This window comes from Gavialis gangeticus, unplaced genomic scaffold, assembly GCF_001723915.1.
Source record: "Gavialis gangeticus isolate Ggan-Ray unplaced genomic scaffold, GavGan_comp1, whole genome shotgun sequence".
NCBI lineage: Eukaryota > Metazoa > Chordata > Crocodylia > Gavialidae > Gavialis > Gavialis gangeticus.
Window position 1 is genome coordinate 157,885,267 of NW_017728992.1, and position 9,935 is coordinate 157,895,201.

Below are 9,935 nucleotides of genomic sequence, written 5' to 3' on the forward strand. Positions count from 1 at the left end.
ATGCGAGTGGCCCTCCTCTGGACCCTCTCCATGTTGTCCACATCCCTCTTGAAGTGCGGCACCCAGAACTGGACGCAGTACTCCAGCTGAAGCCTGACCAGTGCTGCATAGAGGGGGAGGATCACCTCCTTGGACCTGCCCGAGATGCATATGTGGATGCATGACAGGGTGTGGTTGGCCTTCCTGACTGCATCCCCACACTGCCGGCCCATGTTCATCTTGGCATCAATAATGGCACCAAGATCCTTTTCTGCCTCTGCACTGACAAGAAGGGAGTTCCCCAGCCTGTAGGTATGGTGCTGGTTCTTCCTCCCCAGGTGCATCACCTTGCACTTGTCAGTGTTGAAACCCATCCTGTTCTCATCTGCCCTCCCCTTTATCCCATATGATAATTGCCATGGAGTTTTAATTGCAGCCAGTTCCTGAAACTCCTATTTTGGACAAATCCAGTATTACAGTAGTTAAAACTGAAGTCCACAAACAGCATCCATATAATCCTTATGCCATCCCATCAGATGCAATGTTGTTCATTAATTGCTGAACTTTCTGACAAGTTGATACATCTTTAATGCTACCACTATTAATTCGGGTATCAGGACAGAGACAGAATGGCAGCTGATTCTCATGCCATTGAAATGGCAAATTATTTGCTGTTCCTAGTCATGCTGGGTTATTTTTTTCTTAAAATATGAAATCAGAATGCTTTAATTATTATTATTTGTTTGTATTTCAGTACCACCCACAAAATGCCATCTACGTTTAAACATATGCAAAGATAGTCCCCGCTGTGAAAAGCTTACAATGTAAGGGTGATGCAAAAAGAAAAAGGGGGGGGAAGAGAAAGGAATAAAAATAGTAAATATCCACTGAAATAATATAATAATATTAATTATCCCATCTGGCCTTCTGTGACCCAGAAAGATTATCTCAGCCAGAAGCATTTTGAAAGGACCAGAGCAGGTGATAGATGCAAGCCAGGCCAGAAAAAGGAGGCTGCAATAGTCAAAAAGGGCCAAGTGAGAGTTTTAGCAATATGTATAATGAGGTCTTTGAAGTAATGGCAAAGTAACAAGATTTTAGACATGACCTGGTTGTGTTAAGCAAGAGAGTATATAGTCAGATTGCACGTAGGTTAAGGGCCTAACAGTTGCATGCCATTGATTTCTGACCACAAATAAATTAGGCTGAATAATAAAAGGTTTTTACCCATTAGAGGAATGAGATTCTTGAGTATCCTTCCAGTTTGCATGGTGGGGGCAGAAAACCTGACTTGTTTAAAGACGGAGTTTGATTAAATTTATGAGCAGGATGATGTGATACAATTGCCTGTGATAATGGGGAGGGGACTGACTAAGCCAGAAGTTCTCTTCTACTTCTGTGTTCCTAGCAGAGAGACGGGGCGTTTGGAAGGTGAAAGATAAAGAGTTCCATCTTTGTTTTTTTAAGCTGAAGTTGATTGAAAGATTTAAGAGCTTTTGGAGATGTAGGATTTGAGCTGCTAGTTTAGTTTCCCAGAGTTGCAGAAAGGGTCCACCAGTACACTTTTTAAGCAGTTCAGTATCATGAGGTATCTCAGTCGCAGGTATTTGGATTCATCAAAGCTGTATGTGAGTAACCATTGACACCTCTCCTTGTACTCCTCCTATCCTCCAGTCTGGCTGTGGTATGTTACAGCATTACAGTAACCTCAGAGCTATTGTAACGGCCAACTATTATAATTCCTATCAGGGGAATCTGGAATGGTGCTTTACTCACCCTGCAGATTCCTCAGCTTTCATGCTGCTTTGTATTACTGGAACATTGTGAAACATCCTTATCAGGGCTGAGCATCTGCAAACTGGCATCTCAAAGTCTTTCCTAGACTTTTACAAATAATATAGTTGTGTATTATATTTCAGTAAACAGATAGGACAGTGTTCATGAGCATCTCTGTAAAAATAATAGAACTGAGCATAAGGCTTTACTGTAATTGTAGTAGGTTTTTTACAGTGGTTTTATAATAAATATAATGTTCATGAAGGTTGCTAGACCTGAAGTATTATGGAAGGGCAGAGGGAACAATATATATTCCTCAACTGAAAAATAATTAAGAATCTTTTTTATGACAAGAGAAATTACAGACCAATGCACTTGAGTTATAATTAATTAGAGCTGATAAAAAAGAACCCTTATCATTCTTTTAATTCATACAGAAATGAGGGTTGCATCTCTTTGCATAGTAGTTGAGATGCTGCTTCTGCCTCTAGATCAGTGATTCTTAACTAGGATGCTGTGGCACTCAAGGGTGCCGTAAGATCCTTTTAAGGATGTCATGCAATATTAGCACTGTTAGATGTACAAGTACCTATACGTGATTCTCAAGATAATCCCAGAGATTTCAAATAGGAATCTATAGTGTCAAAAACATTCTGACCTTTTGTGATCTTTCTGAGTTCTTTATAACAGAAGGACTGCTTGGTCATTTTTCTGTAGTCAAAAAGCAGTGTGAAAACCAAGAGATTGCATTTTCTGAGGAGTGCTTGAGGTTTTACAAGACATGCCCCAAGTCTAAAAAGGTGGAGAATGACGGCTTGAGATAAAAGTATTTACAAAGACTCTACCAGTCTGTAAACTGAAAGCATAAATAATATTGGCTACCCAGATCTCCAACTAAGAGCAGGAATCTTGCTTCAATCATATTTCCCTTTGATCAGTTGTAGTCATGGCCTTACTGCTAAAATTGTATTCTTCAAAACCTTCCAAGATGAAATTATGTTTAAAATGGAGTTAAATCAGTAACCTTAAAAAGAATTTAAATTTTATTCTGAGACACTGAAAGATTTTTAAAAAAAATGAGTTGTGTGCTGTAAATTTTAAAATAACATATGAAGATGCTGAGGCTCAATATGTAGCATTGATAAGATTACTATAATTTTAACAAACAAAAAACTTGGTTAAATTCTGAAATTATATCTAGTCGTTATGGCCTGCTACCTTTACTAAAAATCTCTTTTCAGCTAGTAATATCTAATTAGACTAATTGGCCAAGTCCACACATGCAGGGGCGTGCCTTTGCAGCAGCACAAATAGTAGCAGCGTAAAACTGTGCTGCTACTTCTTAGGGCAGTGTGCACCCTGCCCTTGTGCTTTACAGCAGAATACATTGTCTCGCTGCTTCATGTGCTGGGGGGGTGGTAGGGACGGACACAGGGTGCCCCAGCAGGGGTTAGCCATCCTAGTAGCATGTGGAGATGGGGGAGGTTGCACCCCCGTCTCACGGCACACTGCACCCCAGCCAGGCGGGGAGCAGCTGGCTGGGACACAGGGTGCCTCAGTGTGGGGGCTCTGCAGTGGAGCCCCCATGCTGAGGCATGTGGAGACAGGGGATCAGCCAGCCCAGGTCTGCCAGCACCCCCATCTTGAGGCACCCAGCACCCACGCCAGCCAGGAAGCAGCTGGCTGGGGTGCAGGGTGCCTCAGCGCACAGGCTCCACAGCACATGGAGATGGGAGAGCAGGCAGCAGTGGGCTACTTGCTCCCCCATGTTTGAGTTTGTCCCGGTGCTGTTTGTGCTGTTTTGTTTCCAGATTTATTTTTTTTTGTCACCAGGAATTCCCAGTAGCAAATTTTGCCCCAGCACTGCAAATTAGCAACACTGGACACTGATTAATGTGCAACTCGTGTGGTTTGTGGCTCTGTAAAGAGGTTTGTACGTTTGGATCCAGCCATTTAGTTTCTCATAGACCATCCAAAACGGTCATAAACTACTACAAGACCGTTTCAGGCTGGATGTAAGGAAGATTTCTTTACTGTCCGAGCCCCCAAGTCTGGAACAGCCTGCCATCGGAAGTGGTTCAAGCACCTACATTGAACACCTTCAAGAGCAAATTGGATTCTTATCTTGCTGGGATCCTATGACCCCAGCTGACTTCCTGCCCTTTGTGCGGGGGGCTGGACTCAATGATCTTCTGAGGTCCCTTCCAGCCCTAATGTCTGTGAAATGTATGAAATCCCATTTGTAAAAATGTTATCATATCAGCTAATAGGGCTTGGTGTTTTAGAGGGTTTAAGAAAGTTTTGGTTACAGTACTTTCAGGGGGCACTATAATTACAATTGCTTTATACTCAGTAAAATTCTACCTGTGAAGACGTGTATGTATATTATGGCACAGAAGCACTGTGAAGGTTAATCAGTTTCTTAGCAGTAATGGGTTTTGATTCTTGTGGGACTAAATGTGTCACTTATGTTTCATCTGCCGATCTGTCATTTAATCAGGAGCCTGGAAGTTGAGATTTATTACACAGTATATTAAACATAAAAGAAAGCTTGTGTTAAACATTTTTTTCTTTCTGAACTTCACTGTATCTGTAGGACTGCAAATTGGTTAAGACAGCTAGATGGATTATTTGAGAACCGTTCCTAATTCCTGTGAAATCTAATAATAAGGCTTATAGGGCAAAGTTATTTTTGGCAACCATAGCATAAAACTTACTTGAAGGAATATTCTTTTGATATTAAAACAGTCAATTAAAAATGTCAGTGTTCTTGGTTTGTGTTTAGCTGTGTCTTCACTAGAGGTTTTATTTACCATTAACAGTATCTTAATGTGTGATAGCTGACACTTCTTTAAAGCCCTATGTAGACAGTCACTGCTTGTCCTTTAAGTTAGATGACAAATATTTGTAATCCAAAAGAAACATTTGGAGAATGTCTGGAGGAACTTTTTCAAAGATGTTAGTTACTTGCCTATTAATTTGAGGGTAAAAACAAAACCTTCTGAATAAATGAACTTTTATGGTTAAATTTAGTCATTTAAGTGAATGGCATTACCCCAGGGATGAATAAACTTGCGTTTAAATACGATAAGACAAAGCGTTTAATCGGTGGTGGCATGTTATATTTTCTTACACGAGGCGTAAGGTAGTGGGAAATTAGGCTGATTTTGTGTTTAAATCTAACTCAGCATGTACATTTCATTAGGCTAATCCCATGATGGCATGTTGCTGATGGACACTGTGCCATACAACCATAAAATCCCTTTTGCATTTTAGATTAAAATAGAAATTAAATTTCATCTCTAAACATTTTGACATTTAACCCTGAAATACAGTTGGTATCAATATAGAACTCAGTGTTATGTTGCCTACTTAAAGAGTTATATCATTATACAGCACTTCCTAGAAAAGTCTCCTATTAGTGTTTGCAATCTCTTTCATCTCTACCAGCATGAGCACATCTAGGATTTTGAAAAGGGGGGTGGCATGGCCCAACATCATATACCACAACACATTTTTCTACAGTTAAAGAGAAACTAAAACATTTACTAAAATGCTAGGGGCCTAGTGCTATATTATTCAGTTTAAGATCAAAGCAAAAACAAATGTAACTTTATTGGAATGTGTGCTAATTTCCTAGGTTACAAATTAATTTTAAAAGCACAACAAACTAGGTAAAAATAGCCCAACTATATTGTTGCATTGGTCCTGTAGTCATTCTAGTTAAATGTACATATCTTATTCAGACTTGTAAAATAAAACCTAGCCTTCTTGAGCATTTTGACAGAGCATCCAGCACTTCACTGTCAGTTAGGTCCACACCCAAGTTAATGTTCACCTGAGTTTGATATTACCACACCTGAGTTAAGGATTTTAGCTAGAAATGAAAATAGTCTGTGAAATAGATGAGAGCGATTACTAGGAATGCCTGACAGACAGCAACATTGCAAAAGAAAGGATAACCTGATGAATGAAACATCAAGACCATTAAAAAAAAAAAAGAGAGAGAGAAAGGGTTGTGTGTGTGGAATGAAGAGATTAGTAGTAATAAGGTACAGTTTAATGACGCATGAGCCATGAAACCAATTGACTGTCAGCATTGCCTGAATAGAAATGTTGTTGCCCATCTCAGGCAGTTGGTTTTAAAATCTGGGTGAAGCCAAAATCAAAAGGAAGGCATGCAACTGCTCCACTGCACCCCTCTCCTCATCCCCCCAATGCTCCCCCACTCTGGATCCACCTCTGCCTACCAGTGTCTCTCTCTAGCTCCTGGAATAGTTGGATTGGATTCATGAAAGAAAACATGTGTGACAAATTTAGTTTGAGTCTTCAGCCACACTCTTAAGCTGGAGAAAAGTCAAACTAAACACCAATTTATCTGGATTTCAGGAAGGTCTTTAATAGGCAGAATAATTTACAAAATGTCACTGAATGATGCACATAAGGATCTACTATAATAGGTATAAAACTGACCTTGAGACAAGGAATGTAGTGCGTGGTAAAGTGAAACTTTTTCTTGTATTGAGGTATCTAGTGGGGTTGTTACAATGGAGTGGGTGACTGGATTTTTTTTGGTCAGAGTGAAAAACTTAAATATTCATAAAAAACATGTTTACATGATTAGGGTAGAGTACAATTAATATTAGATGCTCTTGCATTGACCTGCAGAATCCTGAAATAGAGATACCATGCACTAAATAAGGTGGATTTTGGTTGGAAAAAGAGAATAAGGCTTGTAGCTAAAGATTTTTTGCATATGCAAGAAGATCCCAGTTTTGGTTTCTTGCTCAGGTACCTCAGCCACCACCCTCGAGGTGTCTACATTCCTATGTATCAAGCCTGTCTACTTGGATCACTTACCTGGGGAAGGCATGCTGAAGCCTGAATAAAGGCACTCTTGAAACTCAACTAGGTCTATCCCATACAAGTTCAGAACTCCCCAGTTCTTGAACTGTATGTTCCCTGAGGAGTTTTGTCTCGTGGTTACAAATGTCTGTTCTTGTCCTGGCCCTGGTCTCCACCTCATCCTCTGTGCACATGATCCCTTCTTATATTCTCTACTCTTGTCCCTTCTTCTCACTGTCGTAGTGGCACCAACTGCAGGGAAAACTGCTCAGCTCCTGCAGTTCCAAACTGAAACATTTTCCAGGAATCATCAGTGTATTTCTCTCTGTAATTTCAACCCTCTACTGAGCATGTGCAAATCTCAGAATTTAGCCAAATTTGGGCAGATTTTCATGGAAACCTGAAAGCACATCTTAGATATCAAGGTAATCCCTTTTTCCTGCCAAATTCCAAATTCATACTTCAAAACACAGAAGTAATAGAATTCTTCAATGTAGTTCTCTTAGATTAATTGTAGTTCTTGTAGATTAATTCTCAGAAAATGCTGACTTGCTTTTGCTGAAATAGAAAAATCAGACTTGGATAAATAGATGGATTACATCAAGAATTTTGGCTATGGAATATGGATAGTGTATAAAATGTATAAGCAACTATAGTCATTGCTACCTGCACTGTCTACATTAATGACTTCAGATAATAGGACAGTTTCTCTGCCATAAATATTCCAGTCTTCTTGCTCAGATAAGGGCTGGCAATTGGCAAGATTATCAGGGTCAAGAGGTGTTTTCTTGAGTAGAGTCTAAAAGTGTCTTGCGTAATGTAAATGGAGATCTTGACAGGTTCCGTAAGTAACAATTCCTTCCCATTGAACATTACTTCATATGCATTTGTTCATTTATGAAGCACAAGGATAGCTATATTTCATAGGTCCTCCACTGTCTTGTACCTCTTTGAAATTAAATTAGATTAGTGATTCTGAAAAGTTGGTGCAAATACTATTCTAGATCACAGCTTTTTATGCTACAGTACAGTGGTTTTCAACCTCTTTAGACTCGAGGTACCCATCAGCACTTAGTTTTCCAAAGCCAAAAAACTAGTAAAAGCTAATAGGTCAATTCTTCTGTTGCGAAGAACTCAGAAAGACCATAACAGATCAGAATGTTTTTGACACTATAGATTCCTATTTGAAATCTCTGGGATTATCTTGAGAATCATGTATAGGTACTTGTATATCTAACAGTGCTAATATTGCATGACATCCTTAAAAGGATCTTACGGCACCCTTGAGTGCCACAGCATCCTGGTTGAGAATCACTGATCTAGAGGCAGAAGCAGCATCTCAGCTACTATGCAAAGAGATGCAACCCTCATTTCTGTATGAATTAAAAGAATGATAGGGGAATGGGGGATGCTGGGTAACAAAATATGCCAGTCAGTTGAGTGGCCCTGGCCACCGCTTCTCCTGCCATGTCTGGGGCGTCCCTCTGCCCCTCCCACAGCATCCCTGCCTTTCCCGCTGCATTGCTGCCCTTCCCATGGGCCCTGCAGGACAGAGAGGCGGGCCCTGCACAGGCTGTTATGCCCCCAGGTCATATGGGGCTCAGCAGCACAGGCTGCTTTGCCCAGAGCCATGGGGGCTCAGAGAAACCGGAAGTGCCATGGTGGACACTTCTGGTTTCACTTTACCTTACAAGCCGGCATGCCGGTTAGTGGAACATGCCGGCTTGTAAGATGCCGGATAACAGAACTTTTACTGTATATGGAACTTTGGTGCAAATTTATGTAGTCTATGTACTTGCATAGTGTGGATCACATTTGTGGGCATGATAGCTCTGTGACAAATTGGAAAGCCATGTTATAAATCCTTGATAACGTCAAATCCCTTTATCCACCAGTCCATCTCTGTGGAGTATTCTGATATTCCAAATTCTATAGCAGTTTCTACTAGCCTCAATTAAATGAACTTGCTTCAGGAATATTTCCTCCTATTCCTCCACCAAAATTACATTTGCTACAGGCCCAGGATGGGCCTATTGGTTTTCTAGTGTCCTTTGGGTTTAGTTTGGTAGATGGGCTCTTGATGGTGTTGGCTTGTTGTCAATGTTGATAACACTGAGGTTAAAAAATGTGTAGAATCTAGATGACCTTTTAAAACGCATTTAAAATGTGTGTGCATTTACTAATTACTGTAGAATGCAGAACTAATTTCTATGATAATGGTTGCTATACTAATGGTTACTCCAGAAATTCAATATTTAAAAGACATAACTGTATCCTGTACAAATTGTCTCTCTTTCTCAAAGTATAACTTTGGTTGTTTTACATAATTACTTTTGGCATCAATTTAAGTAAAAGTTCATCCTCAAAATTCTCTCTGAATTTCTCAATCCACTTGAAGCTTAATCTGTCTTGGTGTAATGTCCTGGAGCTGGTAAGGGTGCTTTCTGATTGGAGTCTGTAATCCCACAAGGAATTACACCACTTTCTTCTGATTCAAAGTTTCCTTCTTGTTGCAATATGTGTTATTTCACAGGAATGAAAAGTAATTCCGTATCAGTCACTTATGTAGAGGTTGTTGCTAGGGAACAATGTTACTCAGGCATTTTCTCAGTATTAAGGCATTACTTCTATTAAAAAACTATGTTTTTATTATGCGTATAAACTTGCCAGAAATAAGGCACGTCAGCTTGAAGCTTATGTTCCCCATGAGTCAGTGTTTATCTTGCTAAAACCAATATCTGGTAAAAACACCATAGCCATTTTAAAATTATGAGAAAGACATTCTTTGACATTGTAAGCTAGTGGTTTTCATCCTGTGGTCCGCAGACCCCTGGGGGTCTGCAGTCTATGTCTAAGGGCTCTACAAAAGATGACTGTGATCACTCAAAAATATGTGAATACCTACCCTTACAATTCAAAAGGGTCCGCACCTCCATTCACCATTTTAAGGGTCCACAAATGAAAAGTTGAAAACCACTGCTATAGATAGTTGACATCTCTTTCAGATTTCTTATATCTATTCTCTAAAATCTTAGTTTGCAGATCAGTGATCCAGTAGACAGTAATGAGTCTGTGTCAGTTCAGATACAAAACTTGTTCACTTTAAAATAGGTGTCAAGTAAAGTCTGTTTCCATAAGTACAGTCTGTTAGAGATGTGTGTGTTTCTTATGCACTCTAGTTCAGAGTTTTGGAGGGTTTGAGTTTTTTAAGGGTTTCTATTTTTGCTACAGTACCCGTTCATGGCACAAGCATGCTGTATCCTACCATGCTGTCCTCTTGTACACTTCAGTTAGGCTCCGGAGCAGTGAGAGACATGCGAGTGAAAGCCCACCGC

At 39.9% G+C, this 9,935-nt stretch overlaps 1 protein-coding gene across 1 annotated transcript in view; it reads left to right on the forward strand.

The window, feature by feature from the left end:
* CPQ (carboxypeptidase Q) overlaps positions 1 to 9,935 on the forward strand; it is a 394,576-nt gene that overhangs the window by 233,467 nt on the left and 151,174 nt on the right. The window lies entirely within an intron of this gene.